We start from the raw sequence: 22,418 nt of genomic DNA, 5'->3' as shown, positions 1-22,418 counted from the left end.
AGAAGGATGTGGCAGAACAGTTGGCAAACAGTATGCCTGCAGCAGTAACATTTAAAGCTCTTAGCTAATAGTCTCAACAGAAGAAACCACCCGCTACTTAACTCAGACACACGCCGCACACCTTCAGCTCCTGGCAAGGCTGCGGTGGGCCGGCTGCTCGAGCTCCCTGAGCACCAGGAAGATGCTCACGCTCTGCTCTCTCAGGAGACTCTCCAGCTCTCATATATATCCCTTCCCTTGAAATGAGCCTTGCAGACAGAGTGTGTGGCTGCTTGGGGTGTGGGAGAGCAACATTAATCACCTTTAAAAAAACCTCTTACGTTCCAGTGACAACAGTCTGTACAAAACCAGAGCTGAGGCTGCATCATCCCTGTTTTCTGAGATTTATAGCAGAGCAGCAGGAACTTGCTTTGGGCTGCTGCAAGGCCTTTCTCACACAGTGCTTTTAGTTTAGAAAACCAGAACAAAATCTGCTTTGCCTGCTTGAATTATAAATATAAGCTTTCTCTCTGCACTCCCTTAAAATGAAAATTAACTTCGCAGAGGAGAGCCAACATTTGTAAGTCTTTTTTCACTCCAACAGATAGAGGAGGTGAACCCTACCTTGGCAAGAGACACACGTTACAGGATTTGAAGTGAACAAAAAAACCCAGCGTGTCCTACCAAAGACGCTGTCTGTGTTCTACATTCAGCAACCATCCAAGATCTCTCTCCCAGCAGTGAGACAAGATCTAACTCCCAGCACAGCCCAAGTCATAAGAGAAAATGGCTTGATGTTGGTTTCATTTTCTTTGCAGGATGGAGTTTTCCCCTCAGAGCCACCTTCCCAGACAGCTCTGCAATGACAGCAGTTGTGATCTTCCCTGCAGCCATGGGGAGCACAACCCTTCCGTCGCAAATCAGAGGTCAGCACTGGCTCACAATCCCATTATGGGAAGTTATGGCAGCCCCATCACTAGGTCTTGGTGTCAGGTGTCAACCACCAGTTCTTGGGCCAAGCTCCTCTAAAAAGAAAAAACTCATTTGTACTCAAACCACAGTCTTGATGTATTCACACTATGCTACAAGGCAATAAAAACCCTGGAAAATCAGTAAACGATGAAACGAGACATGCACTTTCCTCCATGGCCTGTTGGATAGACTGTGTATCTACTGTGTATATCTCTCCTCTAACTGGATTTACTTGCACAACCTTAACATTTTTAATATTGTTTTTGTGTCTGCAATAGAGATTTTCTTCTGTCCTTGCTCCCTGCAGTTACACAGCCCATTTCTCTTTGTCACTTGAGCAGAACCATGCCTCCATGGAAAGTTTATCATCACAGAAGGTGAAAGGCAGGGAGGAGAAACACCCACTGTTCAAACTAATGGCTCAGTTGATTGATACCAGAATGCAGCATCAGCTTAGTCTGGTTACCCCAACATTTGCTGTCACTGGGCAGAAAGCTCCCCCACTCCAAAAAGATACTTAATACATATGTGCTCCTTACACCTTCCAGTTGGTGGGCATTAAGGGGTCCTCATGGGAATACTAGTCATATAATGTCAAAGCATGGAATCAATCTGTCCACGTCTGTCTACTCTGTGACCACCAAAGGTGAGACCAAGCTACATGGAAGCAACCCTCATTACATTTGGGTCACACCTATTTGCCTGTATTGCCTGTAGTTAATGTTTATTATGATCATTTCTCCTTGCCACACTATTGACTAACAGAACCTTGTGGGAAAATTCCTACCAAGCTCAATCACTTTTATAGAACCCCATTGCTTATTTGAAGGGAGATCTATAGGGGAGAAATCCCACTCCAGCCAGCCTCTGACTGATGCTGGAGATGTAGCCATACATGCAAGTGGGCAAAATTCAGTGAAACAGTCTTGAGGGGGCAGTTTAAGAGCTGGCTGGCTTTTCTTGATCAGCCCAGACTGTGTTGATGGAAAGGGGAGCAGAAAGGAATTGCCTTGCTTGGAGAAAAGCATGCTGTTCACAAGCTTGGCTTAAGAGGGAGGCCAAAGACATGCCAAAGATTATTTTGGCCTTTCTGCCTGTACTGCAAACCTTAGGCAGCCCAGTGAGGCCCCAGAGTGACCCTCCCAACAGGTTGTCAAAAAATTAAAATAAACCAACTTTAGCTCCATAGTCCAACTCAGTGCTGCTTCTCTTGAAAGTCCAGTGCAAAGCACAATGAAAGCCTTTCAACAGAAACTTTCCTTTCTAGAAGGCATTTAAATTGCTTGGGAGATTACATAGAAAGAATGAAATCACCATGTATAGGTAACATCATATGGGCCATAGCATCTGTTCCCATATGTTTAATTGCTTCAAGGGAAGATAAATTAGTTCCTGTGATGGCATTACATAGGATGATCCTTCCAAAGGAGGAGATCCACACTACTGTGTTTTAAAAGTCTATAGGATTGTAAAACAACAACAAAAACTATAGAAGAGCTTGTATATCTTCCATAAAGAAGGTACTGCCGCTGATCCAGGTATAATAAAACAGCCTCTTTCCTGCCTGGCTGGATCTGGTCCGTTACTTTTTACTTAATGCTTTTTTTATTTTTATTTAAGATTTAGTACACATTATAAACACCTTGCAAAGAACGGATGTGCGAGTACTGTGATTTAACACCGTCGGTGCTACAGCAGCTCTGCTGCACAGGAGTGGAAAGTGACTAAGTCATGTATTGTACAGCACATTTGCTTTTCACTCCCTTTTTGTTTAAATTAAACTCTTTGTATAAATAGTCATTCTGTCTGATTATATAATCTCCCACATTTAGATCGTCTGTGTTGCAACCATGGCAACTTCCAGAGCCAAACGCATTCGGTTCAAATTTCTTTCTAAATTTGCTGATGAGGGTGAAGAAACAGCTTTGGAAACCCTTCTCAGACAACCTACATTTGTTCTTTGCATGTAGAGCTCAGTCCAGCTTGGATTGAGAGGACCTAACACCCTAAATAGGTTAGGAGCAAGTGTCCATCCCATTCCACTTTAATTGATTGCATCTCCGGTACTAGCTATGGATAACAGCAACATCCTCAAGGCAAATAAATATCTATATTTTGTTTAATGAAAATTAAGTAAAAGAACTGAGCAGTGGTGGAGCTGGAGAACGACATCTCTGAGGCACAGAACAGGCAGCACCCACAGTAGCTGTGCAGATTTTCTCGCCTTGCCTCACCAGCGTGCTTCATCTTTGGTTTGGAAAAACAATACTGAAGCTAAAAGATTCCAAAATTATTTTCTCATGTGGCTAATAAACCATTTGAGGGCGATGTTAGATGTCTTAAGTGCTGATATTTGGTCCTAATTTTCCACCCGCAGAAAGTGACTCACTGGTTGGATGAAGGGGAGCAACTCAGACATGGAATTAAGAAGACTTTGGTCAAACTGCACCAACACTGCAAGTATTCCAGATTATAGTCTGATTCTGACCCTCTGAGACTGCCAGCCCACACCTCTTTCAACTACTCTGCGTTGAATTTGCAAGGGGAAAGCAAAGCAAGGCCCCGCATTGTGAGCAAAGTGGAAAAAAACATAAGCAAATCTAAAATACCAAGTTTTTTTTTTTTTAAAGTTTAATTATGTAACTTTTCTAACTAACCATTATGATCTGGGAGTATGAAGAACTGCCCGCTATAGGAGAGGATCAGGTTTGAGACCATTTAAGGAACCTGAAGTTGCACAAGTCCATGGAACCTGGTGAGATGCATCTGTGGCAGGTCCTGAGGGAACTGGCTGATGAAGTAGCAAAGCCACTATCCATCATATTTGAGAAGTTGTGGAAATCCAGTAAAGTTCCTGATGACTGGAAAAGGGTAAACATAACCCCCATTTTTAAAAAGGGAAAAAAGGAAGACCCAGGGAACCGCAGGCCAGTCAGTCTCACCTCTGTGCCCGGCAACATCATGGATCAGACCCTCCTGGAAACTGTGCTAGCGCACGTGGAAAATAAGGAGGTGGTTGGTGACAGGCAACATGGCTTCACTAAGGACAAATCATGCCTGATGAATTTGGTGGCCTTCTACAACGGGGTTACAGCACTGGTGGGTAAGGGAAGAGCAACTGATGTCATCTACCTGGACTTGGGCAAAGCATCTGGCACTGTCCTGCCCAGCATCTTTGTCTCTAAATTGGAGAGACATGGTTTGTTGGGCTTGCGTGTGTGTGGCAGGGGTTTGGTAGCAGGGGAGGGGGCTACAGAGTTGGCACCTAGGAGAAGCTTCTTGAAGCTCCTGTAGCTCCAAGCCAGACCCACCTCTGGCCAGGGCCGAACCAATTAACAAAGGTGGCTGCACCTCTGCAATAACGCATTTAAGAAGGGGAACCTGGAAGAGGGTTGGAACTTGTGAGGAAGACACCTCTGCAAACACTGAGGTCAGTGGAAGGAAGGAGGAGGGGAGGGTGGGGGGGTGCAGGCGCACCAGAGCTGAGTCTCCACTGCAGCCCATGGTGAGAGGTCAGGCTGTGTCCCTGCACCCATGGAGGCCCGCAGTGGAGCAGGTGCTGACCTGCAGCCCGTGGAGGACCCCACACTGGCGCAGGTGGCTTCTCTTGAAGAAGGCCAGGATTTCTTCCAGGGAGAAGCAGTCCCTCCTGTTGTAGTTTGGTGCTGGGAGGACTGCAACACAGAGAGGTGACCTGCGCTGGAACAGTTCTGGAAGAGTTGCAGCTCGTGGGAAGGACACACATTGGAGAAAGTTCATGGAGGACTGTCTCCCATGAGAGGGACCCCACACTGGAGCAGGGGAAGAGTGTGAGGAGTCCTCCTCCAGAGGAAGAAGGGGCGGTGGGACTGACTGCATCCCCCCATTCCCTGCTCTCTGCACCACTGAGGGAGAGGAGGTAGAGAAATCGGGAGCAAAGCTGAGCCCAGGAAGAAGGGAGGGGTGAGGAGAAGGATGGATTTGATGGGTGGACCACTCCACAGATAAGGAACTGGCTGGATGGTTGTACTCAAAGAGTTGTGTCCAGTGCCTTGATGCCCAAGTGGAGAGCAGTGCCGAGCGGCATTTCTCAGGGGTCGGTGTCGGGCCTGGTGCAGTTTAACATCTTTGTTGGCGACAGGGACAGTGGGATCGAGTGCACCCTCAGCAAGTTCACCCGTGACACCGAGCTGTGTGGTGCAGGGACACGCTGGGGGCAGGGATGGCATCCAGAGGGGCCTGGGCAGGCTGGAGAGATTGGGCTGTGCAAACCTCATGGAGTTCAACATGGCCAAGTGCAAGGTCCTGCACAGGGGTCAGGGCAATCCCAGGCACAAACCCAGGCTGGGTGAGGAGTGGCTGGAGAGCAGCCCTGAGGAGAAGGACTTGGGGGTGTTGGTGGGGGGAAAACTGCCTGTGAGCCAGCACTGTGCCCAGAAAGCCAACTGTGTCTTGGGCTGCAGCCAGAGCAGGGGGGGCAGCAGGGCCAGGGAGGGGATTCTCCCCCTCTGCTCCGCTCTGGGGAGACCCCTCTGCAGTGCTCGGGCCAGCTCGGGGGCCCCCAACAGCAGAAGGACACGGAGCTGCTCGAGCGGGGCCAGAGGAGGCCACGAAGATGCTGGGGGGGCTGGAGCAGCTCCCCTGGGGGGCCGGGCTGAGAGAGTTGGGGGGGTTCAGCCTGGAGAAGAGAAGGCTCCGGGGAGACCTTATAGTGGCCTTCCAGGGCTTAAAGGGGGGACAGGAAAGGTGGGGAGGGACTCTGGGTCAGGGGGTGTGGGGATAGGATGAGGGTTCATGGTTTTAAACTGCCAGAGAGCAGATTTAGATTAGATGTAAGGTAGAAATTCTTCCCTGTGCGGGGGGTGAGGCGCTGGCCCAGGGTGCCCAGAGCAGCTGTGGGTGCCCCCTCCCTGGAAGGGTTCAAGGCCAGGTTGGATGGGGCTGGGAGCACCCTGGGCTGGGGGAAGGGGGCCCTGCCCAGGGCAGGGGGGTCAAAACTTGATGATCTCTAAGATCACTTCCAACCCAAACCATGCTGATTCTATCACCTACTGTATTTTTCTGTTTATGTTGTAATTCTTGATATTTTCTTCAAAAGGATGAATCATCAGAATCAAGGTCTTTATTTTTCTTCTGGCATCAATACCCCAGATGAAATGTGTAATCAGATTTTCAAGTAACATGACTGTGAAAATGCCCTATAGTGGTCACAACTGCCAAAACGTGCCATAGGCAAAAATCAGATGCAGTGATTTTGCACTTGCAGCACTTCTAAATTTACTAGTACTGAAATCCTACTGTGTTGGGTATTGGATAAATCCTATGGTCAAGTTGGAGAATTTATGCAAGAAGTTAAATTGTGCATCTGTATTTGCCCATCCGTCTCACAGAACTCAATTCTTTGGTACCAGTCTAGGCTTTTGCAGACATTGCCAGATAAGGCCTGAGAGACTGCAGACCCATTTTTGGTCTAGTTATAGATTTACTTCATGGTCTAGAGATTGTTATCCTCATACAAATATGACAAGGACTGTAATCTAATCCAGGAAACAGAAAAATATTCCTTCATACTCTATTTAAATCTTCACAGCAACAAATGAAAGGAAGGGTGTCACACTTACTTCAGATATTTTAGAGCTTCTACAGAATTTAATCTCTTGCTTCAGTTGAATATTTACAACAATAAAAGCATAACCATGCACAGACAATTCACACTACAATTACACTTACAAAAAGCAAGTGGCAATCAATCTCATGTAGACACTGATTTTGATTATACTTAATCAATGGTGATACTAATAACTTATATCAATTAATGTCTTTCTAATTACTTCTTAATTACTAGTCTGGCTATACTGAAGAGGCCGAGAAATTGTACAAGAACCCATATATTTTTTTGTCTTATGCAGGCATGAACTTTGACACCACTAAGGCCTGCTCTGCATGCTGCAGACTGGAGGGAGAACAGAGATTAAATGAAATAATCAATTATGTGCATATGTGCATTTGAAATGGAATAGGAGAAAAACATCGAAAAAAAAGCTTGCTGAGTTTGTACATTAACAGTAGCTTGTTGCATTAATTTGGTTTCCCAATGACGCTTTCTAATTCCTTTTTCATTACGTGAGGAGAAGGCCAGAGCTAATACTTTTGTGGAAATGCTGGACTCATTTTAAACATGTCTATTCTCCTACCTGTAGACGATGGATCTCTTTGTTATCTTCTTCCTTGCCTGATAATCCCATAGAGAATTGAATAAACTGAGATATTCAAGGGAATAACTGTAGCAGCATTAGCCTAACATATTCACAAACCCACCAGGACTCAGCATAAGGTGGGGAAGGTGTTTAAATAAGCAAATAAAAAGCCACCTGAGCCTTCTTTGCAGAATAATGTAGCAGGAGCTTCTCTGGGAGCCAAGTAAACAAATGAATTAATAGAAGTCTCAGCCTCTTGTTGGGTATTATTCATGCTTCTTTATTAGGTTGCTCCCTGGAAACCCAGGTAAACTTTGACTGTGACTTTTCTTTTGATCTTCTGTGCCCAAATCGCCTGCTTTAATGTAATCCCGAAAACCTTTCAAGAAGTCTGTATTCACAGACCGGTCTGTACTTATTTCCATTTGAAAGGGCAGCTGGTGCAAATCATGGCTGGAGCAGCTCAGTGGGGTGGCCATAGCTGATGAAAGGGCAGAAAGGAAAGAGATAGGAATGCTTGTGTTAAACTAAAAATGTATACCAGGTATCCAGACTTATGATTCAGGAGAAAGAGTTAAGAGATAACCTCCTCCCATCTGAGTTTTGCCTGCTGTCACTGCTTAGCCCTGCCCAGTTTGCAATGCCTCACAGGGAGAAACCTTTACCACTGCCCTGGAGCCCTGCTTTGCTGCTTCAATATTAGGAAGTAAATCCTGCTGAGTTTAGGGACATTTGCTGGTAATGCCTTAAGTAGAAATTAGGTAATATAAAGTCGCTTTTCCCTGTTGCTGGCAGCTTTTTCTGGACATATTTTCAAGCCTATTTCATTCTCCCTGTACACTGCATGTAAAGCATTTGCCAACCACAAACTGATCCAGGGGTGTTTAAAGGCAATAGTAACAATATCTGTGTATGAGTGCTCTGAATTTAGGTCTACAGCATTTGTTTAGCCAAGCCACAGTAAGTATTTTAAGTTTTTTACATAAATGCAATCTCTGTGGTTTCACTTCTATCTTTTACATTGCCTTGCATCCCCACTAGTCTGACACCTTCCCTTTTCTGGAGAAATTCAATTATAAGATAGCATTATAATGGTGCTTTTGATATTCCTGTTATTTCTTTCACTTTTTCTTACTACACATGCACTTTACTATTGCGTGACCAGTGCCTTCTTGCTGCAAATGAGATTACCTTATACAGTACATTTGTCATCTGGTTTATTAAGGTAAATATAGAGGTAAGTAGTTTGTATAAGTCTGAGTGTCCAAACTTAATGCACTCTTTTGGCAACATCTATATTTTTCTATACAAATGACAAAGCAATCCTATGATTAGCTGCAGAAGAATGCACTCATCAGTATCCCTTGGGAAACTGCCCTGTATTTCAATATGAGATGGCTTACTTCTCTTAACAACTTCACTAGGAAAGAATATTTCACTGCAAAATATTACATTGGTGCTGCATTTTGCTGTGTGAATTTGGATCACTTTAGATTGCCTCAGACATGCTGGCAAAGATTCCTGAGTGAACACAGCTCAGGTAGAGACCAAGAACTAACCGCTCCTGGGGAGGTGGAGGAGAGGATATTGCAGGACTTAAATGCCAAATTAGCTCAGTACCCTGACAAAGGAATCACAGAACCAAAATCCAGCTATATACAAAATATAAAATAAAATATAAATAAAAGCAGTGGCTGTTGCCATCAGGAACCAAACATTTTCTAGTAGTAATCAGCGTGGTAGAGAATATACCGAACTATTCCCCTACAGTTTTTTCCCACTGGAAAGCAAGAACAGAACGAATGAATACAATTACTATGGTAATTTCCTATTTTCTAACTACATAGAGGCCATTTGGATATCCTGGTATCATAATAGTTGGTAATTATTGAATTCTTAATGGCTTCTGTAAGGTTGGCCCACTAATGCTGCAAAAATAAGTAGGCAAGGAGCATAGCTGTTTAGACAATCATTGCTATTATGAGTGGACTTTATAAAAGGAATTAATTTATGTAACGTATTTCATGAAGGCAAATGAAATCTCAAATGTAGTATAATTATAATAATTATTTCTTCTTGATGTTTAATTACTCTACTTAATGAGCCACTAGTACTATAATGGACAGGTAAAGCTCTGATGAAATTGTCTTTCTCTTGTAATTTGGTTTCTAAAGGAGGATAGAGGTTTTGTTGTTTACAGCAGCACATTATTAAGTAATGTCACAAATTCCATGATTTCCAAAATGTGATTAGTTGTGGATATACTGCTTCTGCAAGTCACTGCTCAAGTCACAGAAACGTAAGTTTGGATGTGCACTAAACTCTTGTTCCTGAAGGTACTTCTGTTGACGTTGATTATAGCACAAATAGATGATCACTAATGTGTGAACAAGGTGACTATAATGAGAAGTCTGGGAAAAAAAAAACAGTTCATTAAGATCATGTGGAAAGAGCTTTCAAAGCAAAATGTATGAATACATGAAACCACAGTTTAAATTAAACAAAATATATTGTTTTGATTTTGGGTACTTTAAAAAGTGAAGGATATATGGAAGTAAAGTGGTGGATCTAGAAGAGGACTTTGCCACCATTTACAAAACAGTAGGGGAAATTGGATATAAGTCTTCAGGTTTTATATACCAAGTGTTAAAGGACTCATCTGAAATGATGGAAATTCAGGTTCAAAGCCTCCCTTACACTGACTTAGGGCAGCAATTTGACCAAAATACTCCTGCGTTTTATGAGAGTATCCCAGTCACAAGACTTGCAAATCTTCTGCCATGGCTCTGTGCCTCTTGCTGTTAGGATGTCCAGCCTGGTGGCGAGGCACTCACGTACAGAGCCGTGCACTTTGGTTCCATCTCTCTTCAAATAAAAAACATCTAACTCAGTTATTACCCTACAGTCCAAAGTGTCCAGTCATGGTCATAACCTCATCCTAAAACACAGGCCAGGATAGATGATGGATTCCCTACTCCCCGTCCTGATATTGTCATTAAAGGAAAGATTAGATGGTGTGTAACAGACCTCCTATTATGGTGTGGGAGCCAGCACTATTATTAACAATATAAAATCCTCATTGCAAGCAGCTGAGAAATGTGCTTGAGCACCCAGATTCCTAAGGCAAAAAATTATACTGAAGGACTGCAGACGTTGATTTGTTGGGATCCTGTTTTAAAATGAAAGAGAAATGAAGCATAGGAATTCTTGAGTCGGAGAGCATGACGGTGAAGTGTCAGAGGAAGCAATGGCAAAAGTAGAGTAATTCTTGAATTTTCTGTTGTAATACTGAGGGCAACGGTAAGGTTAAGGTTCACTAGCACATCTCATGTGAGTCTGGTTATATTTGAAAAATGCCATATACCTCAGACTAATGTAAATTCAAAATATGATACACGTCTTTATTTCAAATATCTGTCCTGAAGCCCACTGATCTGTAGAAGGACCACACTGCTGACGTGAACAGGGAAGACTCTCCCTATGCTCCAATATTTGAGAAACTATTGCTTGAAAAAATAAACAAATTCTATCCAAAGCCTGCTGCTCAGTTACCCAAACCTGGGAGGAAACAACCTGTTTATGTGGAATTTGTCCTCTCAACTGGCTGGTATTTTAGCAATACAAGACGCCAATTTTAATACCATCAGAATTCTCCCAGGCTGCAGGTGAATCTAAGCTGCAGAAATGGAGCCAGGTTTCATTTTAGTTTGAAGTATCAAAACTGCTGACAATTAAACTTAATTGTATGAATAAGCTCCTTAACAGAATGCACTGCTGGGCTTTCATCCAGCCTAGTGTTGGCAGGGAAAGAGAAATCTATATGCAGAGAGTCTGTCAACATCCCGTAACCTGGGAGAACAGGGCTTTATCACAGTTTAATAGAAACATATAAGGATCCTGATCTCCCTGCCTTTCCAAGAAAACTTCATTTTTTTTCATGAAGTGTTGCATTAATAGTCCTTACCCTCAACAACCTGCGTTTCCCTCGCCACATTTTCTTGAAGGTAGATTTCTAGAAAAAGGATTAAATCTTTTCATAATGTTTAATTATTGGCTTTGGTTCTACTTGCCTAAACAACAGACATGAAAAGTCTGAACAAAAAAGGCCCGATATATTTCTTCTGGAGATATCCTTTCTGAAATATTAATGTTTTGTTCCCTCTAGGATGGCATCTTTATTTGCTGTTTCTTATACAACCAGTTTGATACTATATCTGCCTCTGCAACTAGGATTTCAGAAAACAAAGACGTTCTTGGGGCCCAGGGGTCAGTTGTTTTCCTTTTCATTTCTCTTTGGTTTAATTTTTTTTCCCTTATTCTATCACTTATGGTTATCTGAAGGCAACTACTCAGGTTGAATAAATCCAAATACCATTACTAGTAATTGGATATAGCCTTAGCATGGACTTCTGTCTTCTGTAACTCTATAAACCCACCTATTTTCATGCTACATAAAGTAGGCTTATGGAAGGGACAGCTGACCAACATAGCATTGGAAGCTCAGAATTTTTGTTTTATGAATTAACTGATTTTGTCTCCATGTTTTTTCATACACTGTAGTTTTATCACATCCTTATAATTATGAATGGGAAAAGTCCAAAGTCCAAACCCCCGACCACCTGCCCCCAAGACTACGCAACACTTTAGAAGCAGATTCTTGTGTTAATCAGTGATTTGTTTCTAACCCTTGTGGTGATAAGTGTCCAAAATATCTATTTAACCTCCATGAACTGTTGCGGAACTGTATCTCTTCCCATCCTAACAAAGCATCTCAGAGCCTTCACTCTACAAGATACAGATCTTGATTGGAACATGGGATAAAATATGGTCCAGAGGAGAGTTCATGGAGCCAAAAAGGTGCTTGGATACTGTGGGTGCTATAGAGAGCATTAAATACTCCAGAAAAAAAAAAAAAAGAAAAAAAAAAAAAAAAGAGGTGAAGAAAAAGATATCCAAAGTGAAACAAAAACCACAAAGTTGAAAATTGAAGCCTTTAAACCCAAGACACAAAGTGGTCACTGACAAAGCACAAAAAAATACAAACCAGATAAAGTAACCGCTGCTGAAGCAAGATATGAGGCCTGTAGATACTTACGTTTAACTCATTTTCTTTATATGAGTGTAGTAAGAAGTAGAATATAAGTAGTGGGGACAGTTTACAATCCTGTTACTCCATTGGCACAGGTAAGGAGTGTCTAGAGACAAATAGATTCACTGATCCTTCAGTGGAGAAAAATGACTGTGTTACAGGATACTCACAAGAGCAGAGGCGAAAGCCAAAACAGCAACAAATTTAAAAAGTCATCAGAGCACCCATACCTGAAAAGGAAGTTAGCTCATTCCTGTTTTGGGGTGTCCAACACCATGTTACTTGTGTCCAGAAGTCATGTTTCTCATCTCAAGTCTAACTTCAACACTATGCAGCTATCCTAGGGTAGGTTTATCTTTGCTTTGCTTTGCACTTCTGTGTATTATCTGATATTTTAGTATGCTTTCAACTTTATTTAAATGTGTTTTAGAACAAATCAAAACCCCTAAATTGATTCATGAGGATTTATGGCATTTTAATTACAGAGTGTGTTTTTGAATGATTTAAAGGCTGATAAGAGCTCGAAGCAGCCCAAGATTCTGTGAGGAAATGAGAAACATGACATTTTGAAAAGGAAACCAATTTTCCTCAACTTAAACTGTTGCTCATATAAACCAAATTATAAATATACTCTGTGACTGTAATGCTACAGAGGACTGCTTACGAAAATATGATTAGTGGTGCAATTTTCTTAGGTTTCAGCTGCTTTCTTTTCTTTGCTGGCTTTAATGCAGGAAAAATCAACATCATTCCTCCTCACCCACCCATCTTTCTCAATGAAAATAAAATAACAAATCAAATTCTGCAGGATAGCTTGGGAATATCCTGATAAAACTCTGCCATACAAAGAGAACACAGGACAATGGTGGGGGTATAGAAGAAAATGTATCTATATAAAGTGTAAAGAAATTTGAGCATGGATATGATCCCAAGAATATGCCTCATCTACTGCCAAATTTTGGCTTGCATTGACATCCACCGTTCCTAAGAGAAACAAAGACCAAGAGATGTGGCAATGTGATGTAGCTTTTCTGCTCCAAAGACCACCCTTCCATAATTTGGCAGTCAGAAAAACATCAAATGGGGCAAGCATGCTGAAGACACCAAGAGCTTACTTTTTAATACCTTCTGGCAGATCAGCCACATCATCAACAAAAGCAGCAATAAAAGAACCACCAATAGGACTGTCCTGGTTTGTGCCCTGAGGGCGACCAAGTGACACACAGATGTTCACTCATCCCTTCCCCCTCAGGACTGGAAAGGAGAAAATAAAGCAAAAGGCTCGGGAAACCAGAGAAGGACAGGGAGGGGTAACTCATTAACGTCATGGCAAAAGATAGACTTGTTATGGGAAGATAAAGAACATAAATTTAATTCAGACACTAACAACAACACTTGACAGACAAGGTGGGAGAATGAGAAGCATTACCACATCTTAGAAACTCCTTCCCCCCACCCCTCCCTTCTTCATGAGCTCAGCTTTTCTTTACCTCCTCCCCCTCACTGGCGCAGGGGGCAGGGAGTGTGGGGTGCGATAAGTGCTGCTGCCTCTTCCTTCTCCATGAGGGGACTCCTCTCATTCTTCCCCTGCTCCACATGGTTCCTCTCTCATTAGAGACAGTTCTCCATGAACTTTCTCTCACATGAGTCCTTCCCATAGACCACAGCCCTTCCCAAACTGCTCCAGTGTGGGTCACCCCAGTGTGTTGCAGTCCTCCCAGCACTGAATTACAGCAGTGGAAGCTTTCCCCCACAGAGTCCCGGCCTTCTTTGGGTGCAGTTGCCTGCTCTGGTGTGGGCTCCTCCACAGGCCACAGTTCAGCCTCTGCTCCACTGGTGACATCCATGAGTGGCAGGGGGGTGGCCCTGCTGTCTCATCATGGGACACAGGGGGGTCTCTGCTCCAGCGCACCTCCCCCCATTCCTTTTCCATCCTTCCACTGATCTGGGTGTTCATCCTTCTTGTAACTCCTCCTCACAAGTCCCAACCCCTTCCCAGGTTCCAGCCACCATCACTAATTGGCTCAGCCCTGGTCAGAGGTGGAGCTGACTTGGAGCAGGGGGAGCTTCAAGAAGCTTCTCACGGGGGTCACCACTGTAACCCCCTCCCCTGCTACCAAAAGCCCACCACACACACAAACCCAATACAAAAACCCATCTTGAGCTGCAGAGTGCTTAGCTGCCCATCAATACTTCAGGTTGTATTGGGACTGTGTGGGATTTGCAGGGCACCTGATGACTTTGTAGCACTTCTTTATGTCAGTGATAGACTACAAAAGCTTTGTAGTTTTGGTGTTAGAAAACTCAGCACTGCTAAATTTCAAGTTAAAAATAGAAAAATAATCTGGTTTGACCCATCTAGATACTGGAGACTACCTCTACTGAGAAACTGGGCTTTATTCTTGTGTAAGTAGAGGAAAAAAGAATACATTCATTGGCATTCTTCTTGCACAAATAACATGTATAGCACTTCACAAAGGCACCAGATAAAAGTAAGATCATTTTAGTTATCAGTAATGATAGGAAGGAAAATGCAAGAGAAGTACTTGCTTGTAATTGTGTGGTGAGATGACATTGTGCATGAAGTATTAGTTTCTTGGAGTTTGGCAGGCATTTATTACAGAACTACTTTCTTTTGAGTGCTATTTCCAACAAAGCATGACTGCCAGTGACATATATAAGGGTGTTGGAGAGCTGAGACTTTGGAAACTCATTTGGTAGCATCTCCATTAAGGCTCATTAGAACCAGTCCCTGCATGTGCAAGGAAGATGGTGGACCTAACTCTCCTACTAGCATACTGCGTTTTATTCTTGACTTTGTAACTTTATACAAAAACACCTGGTGCTGAGAGCAGCAAGGGGACCCAAAATACAGAGTAGCAATATCTTTTTAAGACTTTTTTTTTCTTTTAACACTCCTCCTTGCTGCTTCTTTTCTTTCATAGTGCAGTCCTGGAGAAACAACAGTGTAACTTCCCCCATGCTTAGTTTCTAATGTGTATTTAATCTCTCTTCATTCAAATGATAATAGATTGTTAAACATATACCTTCACCAACAGGTGCCTGATGTGTATAATACCTCTTCATTACACCAGTGAGTGAACAGTATCTGTTTGGTTTTTTTTTTTTTTTTAATATTAATCTCTTTAGCATTACAAAAGCAGTGGCACATACCGTAATTTTAATCTCCCAGCTGATGACTCATTCTATTACTCCCAAGACCATGCAGAGCAAGGCAAGAGACTGTCTAGCTCTACGGCTCTGTTGGATAAAATGCCACGTTGCACCAGTGCTTTGTGAGCATTCAGAGGAAGAAGCTATCGCCAAGGATGAAGCTTCATTAAAACACAAAGGCGGCAGCTGAAATGGGATGAATGGTAAGTCTCTCTGCTCCCTCCCAGCCTCTACCTGGATTCCCCTACCCTGTGGCTTCTACCTGCTGCTTGCTCCTGGGGCACAGGTATTGAAATTACAGTGTAAATAAGTTGGGTTTCATCCCAGGATCTTAAATTAGATCAACTGGAATAGCTGCATTCACAACACTTCGCATTTGCTCTTGCCCTTCTCACTGCTTGTTATCTGTTACTCCTATCTGACTTGTCAAGGGAATCATGGCAATCCCCGGGGAAGCTGCTGAGGTTGTACCTGCAGCACAGAAGGGGGTTAATGCAATGAAGCTTTACCAGCTTTGCCCCACCACGGCCAACACCTTCTGCCCAGCTCCTCCTAGAAGTGTCACACACAATTTAGCACGACATACAGCTGATCTATGTAGGATAGATTGAGCTATTCTCATTGCCTCAGTGAACCATTATAGATAGAGGGATGAGGCACCAGCCTTGTGCCTGCCAAATTTGTACCTGCTCTGATATGACTCTGAGACTAAAGAATTTTATGGCTTTTTGTTCACCCCAGGAGCCCCTTAAAAAGAAGTCCCCAACATAAAAACTGAGAAAGAAAATTAATAAAGGTGATAACTACAGTATTGGGGACTGTAACTAAGAAAGAGTTCTCAGAAACAGGGATTTTGAGGATGACATGCTGAAAAAATTCACACTCATTTAAACAGAAACAGTTGCAAGTGTGAGACAGCATACATACGATCTGCTTCAAGTGGTTTGGACCCTGAGAGTTTATTGAATACTGCACACTGCTACTAGATGTGAAGAGAAATTAAAGAAAATGTCCCAAATGGAAGACAGGAGCTGCAGAAAAGTTCCAGTAGAGCTGAAATGATCTGAAAATATAGAAGATAACTGGAAGAGATTTATACAGCATTGCTGTAAATGGAAGGGAAGACAAAGCAGATACATTTCTGACAGGAACAGGTCCTTACAAACTCTAAGAGTTTCCTGCTCCTTCCTGCCAGCTGTTCTCAACTGTAAATGAAAACTAGAAGGAGAACCAGGAAATTTGTAAAGGAACTGAAGACTTAGCCTACATTCCATGTCCATGGGCCATGTCAACCTGTGTTGGTAACAGAGGACACATTGCTTCCATTCCTTTTCCATTAAACAAATCCACCTTTTTTTTTTTTTTTAATTAATTAAAATTATATATATTTGTATTATTGGACACATTTGCTTGGAAACCCTGATCCAGACTTATTGACTGCTTACATACAGAGCATCAAGAGGAAACAGGGAACTTGAAGCTTTAAAGTCTGGAGAGAGAACAGAGGGAATTTGTAGAAGCGAAGAAAGACACAAAAAACTCTTACTGTTGAAAGAGCTTCCACATCTTGATTGGTTATAATTACTTGGAACTTTGAGTTTAATCATTTTTGCTTCTTAAGCTAAGTTCTGACTGGGAAAAGGAAGATATATTATAAGGCTTCCTCGTTTAAGAGGTTCAGTTTCCAAGATACTAGAAGTATGGAGAGACTTCCAAAGATAAATTTCAGTTAGGCACAGACAATTAAAACTGCACGACAGGATAAAAAGTCTCTTTCAATCACTTTTGGCCCTGTTGGTAGGTGAATACTGTGTAATTAGCATCAAGTTGGCAACTCTCCTTCGAACATTTGACAGCTAGAGAAAAATGCTGCCTTCCCCGTGATCTCTTTTCCTAGCCAAAGACTACACTGCACGTTCCTGGTTCCCCAGGTTGTTGTAGAAGTTCAGAGAGTGTCTGCAGGAGAGAAAAAAAAAAAAAAAAAAGAAGCATTTTTTCTTCCTACATCTTCATGTCCTTCCTGGCCAGATTATGGGAGCGTTATCTTCTCTATCATATGCAACCTACTACATCCAAAACATGTGACTTGTGCTCGCCCAGGCAGCGATGCATGGCAAATCTCCCTATAAAGCTGTGCATTATGCAGCTGCCTGCGAGCGTTCACTTATGGCTCTTGGATAGCAATCAGCTATGCAAAATGACAATCATCTATCACTATGTGCGTGTCTTCAGGAAAGAACTGAGAAAAACATGATCTTCAGTATTTTGGTAAAGAAACCATATGATAAACAAAATCTCTGAGGCTGTATGCAACATAACCTGGCAGCAGAAACTCTTTATACCAGACTCCAAACTTCATCTGGAGAAGCCTGCATTCCGAAAACAAATCTGGGGAGAGTTACTATACACTGGAACATCCCCAAAACCCAGAAAAACAGTGAAGTTAGCAGGAAAATATCTGTTTTGCTTTCTTCAAGTCTGGGCATAATGTAAGACATCTACAGTAGCACAGCACTTCTACCCAGCAGGAAAAGGTGTGGATGAATGAAAATCATCTCCCTAAGCTTTGGATGGTGAAAAAATACATATTTTAAAATAGATTTTTCCAATAACACTGCAGCCAGTATGTATTTTTGTAGTGCCCTAGTCACAAATCATTTCCAAAGGGAAAATTATAATGTGACAAACTGGATTTCTGGTATTGGAATGAATCTGGCTGGAAGAAATGGGTAAATCAATAAACTAGCAGAACTCCTGTGTGTGAATAGCCAGAAATTGCCTGCAGAAAAGCACTCCTGGATGTGCTGGTTCTCTCAGTAGTCCAGTCACCATGGCAGCTTCCAATCTGCAGTATTGGAGGTGAGGGGTGGGAAGGGTTATGTGTGTAAAGAAGTTACTGCACTGTACACTGGGACATGAATTTACAGCATGCTCTCTTCTCCATAGTAACTTAAGAGTCTGCCTGCACACATGCTCTAATCCCACAGCTTTGTCTGAAGTAATTTCAAACGTCTTACTCAACAGTAAAAAAAAAAAAAGGGTGAGTTACATTGCATTTATCAGGAGGTTAAAAGCAGGTACAAGGGCACTTACAACAGAGTAGCTAACAAATTGCAGGCCCGAACCCTTGCTCATGCACAGTGACGCCTCCAGGTGCTCAACCTCCCTGTAAAAGAATAAAACGTTTCCCCTAAGTATACTGCTAATCACAGTAATTGGAAGATACCATCCTGAATGCTGAACTAGCAAAAGCTCAGAGCTGGCCACATGAACATCCCCTAATGTTCAATTAAGATAAGGCTTAGTATATTGTTCAGTCTGCAATGTACAATTTTTTTCTTTTGCTGGGTTGAAGCTTTTGAGATCAATAGAAAATGAAGGAAAAAAAAAAAAAAAAAGAATATAGCACATCGTTTCAGTTACACTGGAGCCCTATTAAACATCTGCTCTTCACTCAGCCCATGTGCCTAATTGCCGTCTGCCCAAGCACATAATTTCTTGAAACCCTTTTATCCTATTTGATTTCTCCTTAACACTGTTGACTGGAAGAGTCTGTTTGACACTTATCACATGAGATTGACGTGCCAGTTAGTAGTAATGTTGCTGTAGCACATGCTTTCCTAGGACATGGAGGTAGGGTTTGCGTAGGGCCATTTGCTGCAGGAGGGGACCCACAGCCCCATGGGAACGGGGAACAATTGTGCCGTGGGCAGGTACTGAACCAGGCAAGGCTTTGATATAAATACCACCAAGGGCTGGGGTGGAAGTTGTTGCTTACAAGTGGTCCCTCGAATGCCCTGAAACTTTCCAGGAATTTTTGTTTTACTTTGGAAAAATGGCCACAAGAAAAATAGACCAAAAGCAGGATAAACCAATCTGAAAATACTAGTTCAGTCAGACATTTGTAGTGACAAGTTTAGCATTTTTTTAACATGCACTCAAAGCAACATTTAATCTCCAGATTTATTTCAATTTTATTTCAAAATATGAAGGGGAGCTTGGCATTTAAATGAATCTTTCAGCCCAAAGTGATGGCTGTTTCTCTACTTTCATTCACTGAAAACATCGACACACCTTTTATTACAGTTTCACCCCAGGTGATTATTCTTTTCCACTTTGCAAACTTGGCCAAGAAATCAGCTATTTATACAGCCTTCATATCTTCCTAGGTGTCAGAGCAGAGATAGCTCCACTGACTCCCTTCCTGCTCCGAAACCTGCTGTCCCAGTGCAGAGGCTGTAGCTGACCTTGAATTTTGGAGCCTCCAAGTGCTATGGGGTATGGCGAACACCCAAGCAGGAGATGACACTGTTTCCTTGCTGCCCTCCCGTGGCCATGCCACAACCAGTCACTCTTTCTTCACTAAAAATACCTATATTTTTATATGAAGATTGTTTGCACTTGGCTTGTCGCCTGGATTGTTTTCTCTGCTCAAATGTCGTTGCATTTACCAAGACAATTGGTGTTTTTTATGTAAAGGGAGCACAGATAGGTTTCTAGATCATAGATTTTAATCCAAAATCTCTCAGGTACCCAAGGATTAATATTTAATGGCTGTTCTCTAATGTAATTTCAACAAGCTGATCTCTCATCTTCAAAACTCTATCATCACAGACCTACAAAGGTTAGACTTCAATATGATAACAATATTTTAGGAGCACAGTGATTCCTGAATTCCCTAGCCGTCCCCTACAGTCAATGGTGGTGTTCCTGTGAGTCTTAAAAAATGAGCTAACACTTTTAAATGTCTATTATCTAGTCAACTTCTTATATTCAGTACTGTTGAGCTTCAAGTGTGAAATGTTAAGAGAAGCTAGATCAGTGCCAGGACAAATGACAAGTAATACCTTTGCAACTGAGCTCATCAACCCAAGATTAAAAGGAGACTGTGATCTAATTCCATCTGTTAGGGGTCTTGGAACTCCATGTCTAATCAGGAGAATGGTTGGAATGTCCTTTTAATAGGAATTTTGGAAATATCTCCAAGAAATATATAATCTTTTTCATTGGTTAATGAATCTTTTTATATATATATATATTTTTTTTTTTTAAATGTTGGCCTAATATTTCATATGCTCAGTGTCTAAGACTTACATACAACAGGCAAAGTCAAGTGTCTGCAGACAGGATTTTTCCCCATGCTTTACGGCTGATGTAATTTTTATTTCCCCACAAGGCATGAGTTTGCCTTTTCTTCCTCCTGTCTTTATCAATGAAGGGAGAACATGACTGCTTCAGAATGCCCAGAGAAAAGAAAGGACAAACTGCTGAATTGACTCATCGTGAAAATTTCAAATTACCCCTGGTGCAACAGGCCTCTTGCAAAGCACAGCTGGGAACAAGCCAGCTCCAGTTGTTGGCTAGTTCTTCTCTCCTAGATGAGGACAGCAGCGAGTACTGCTCTTAGTGATGGTGATTGCTCTAGGGATGGAGAGTGCTCCATCTACAGCCTCCTTTCTGGTCTCTCGACATAACGCAAGATAAAATCTTGTACCACCAAGTATGACGAGCTGCCTAAAGGACAAGATACTGGTCACAAATCCAGTTTGACACAAGCTTGTGGGTCCTAGACAAAGGCTTTATTATTTTCTTAATAGTAGTTACTCTTCCCTTGCTAGCAAGTAAACCTATTACTCACCCCTTGAGATGAGACATTCCAGGCACCCAAAAATTCTGAAGAGCTCCATCTTCTTTAGATTTACAGTCGGAATATTTCCATCAGTTTTGAATAAACAAACCTTGTAGACAGCAAGTGTTAGTACTGAGGGCTCATCTTTAGAGTGAGATTATGAACAAATCCAGCTATTAGAGGATAAAGCTGCTTATACACTGACTTGTAGTCACATACCTGCTGCAATCATATAAAAAAATAAATCCCAGCAGAGTCAAGAGTCAGGTCATGGCACCTGTACCAACTCACCTTCCTTGAATGGAGTGTATCCATATTAACCTCCATTTGGTCCACATGATCTATTAGGTCCACAAAAATATATATGCATTAACTTGTGCCTTCTGGGAAGGCTTTTCTTAGGATGTTATCTGAGCAGGTAAGTACAGGTAATCCCCAGGTTTCTCTGGAGGTGCAGAACACAAACATGTGTGGGACAGAATCTTATGCACACCCTGCACTGAACTTTGCAGCTTATTCTGATTTTCAGTACAAGCCTGCGTGGATTTTGGTAATTGATGTTTGTCTCTCCCCAGCCCGCTCCACTCTCACTGAAACCTCTAGCATGTAACCTTACTTGACCAAAGTTAGGCCATGAAGATGTGAGTCCTTGGCTTCCATACAAGGTCAGAGTTGGACAGGGGCATTTGCCAGTTCTACCCAGCTCAGACCACTGACAGATGGGAAAAACCCTGACGTTTCATTCCTGAGTGTATCTGTGGTGCACAGTCTTTCTGATACAGTCATATAAAATAGCTGCTTCCCTTGTGTGTTATCAAGGATGTTTGAACAAAGAAAATTGTATCTAAGCACACAATAGCTCTTTCAAATCAGGAGTGACTCTGATGCTCTCCTCTGTCCATAAAGCCAAGAGCAACCTTACTCTTAAAAGTATTCTGATGGCAAAGAGTGAGATACATTTGTTTAAATTATGGTTCTACTGCTTTCTAGGCTAATTTCCAGGCAGGAGCAATATTTTGGCTAATTGTTCTTTACACAAAAGGTAGCACATCTTAAATGAAATCCCAACTGCAAGTACTGTCAGTGATCCTCTGGGACCAAGTTGCATGTAAAATAATCCTTTCTTTAACAGCCATGCTCACCAGCTCCTTATTTCTCAGATAGCTATGAGCTTGGGTTTACCCTGGAAGCAGGAAGACATTACCAAAAAACACGATTTTTACTCACTGCCAGAGCATTTTCTCTACCAGCTGCTTCCCTTGCTGAAGATAGACCACAGGAACAGCAAAGGCGTGTGCTCTGTTCCCCAGACTGCCTTTGGATGATGAAATGTCAGTTGTCAAGTCACCTCCTTTTCAGTGTTTGAGGTTTGATTGTCCCAGTGCAGGATGCAGAAGCT

The sequence above is a fragment of the Tyto alba genome, unplaced genomic scaffold, assembly GCF_018691265.1.
Source record: "Tyto alba isolate M040663 unplaced genomic scaffold, T.alba_DEE_v4.0 Super-Scaffold_33, whole genome shotgun sequence".
NCBI lineage: Eukaryota > Metazoa > Chordata > Aves > Strigiformes > Tytonidae > Tyto > Tyto alba.
The sequence above is the reverse complement of the archived record's forward strand: the minus strand, read 5'-3'. Positions refer to the sequence as shown.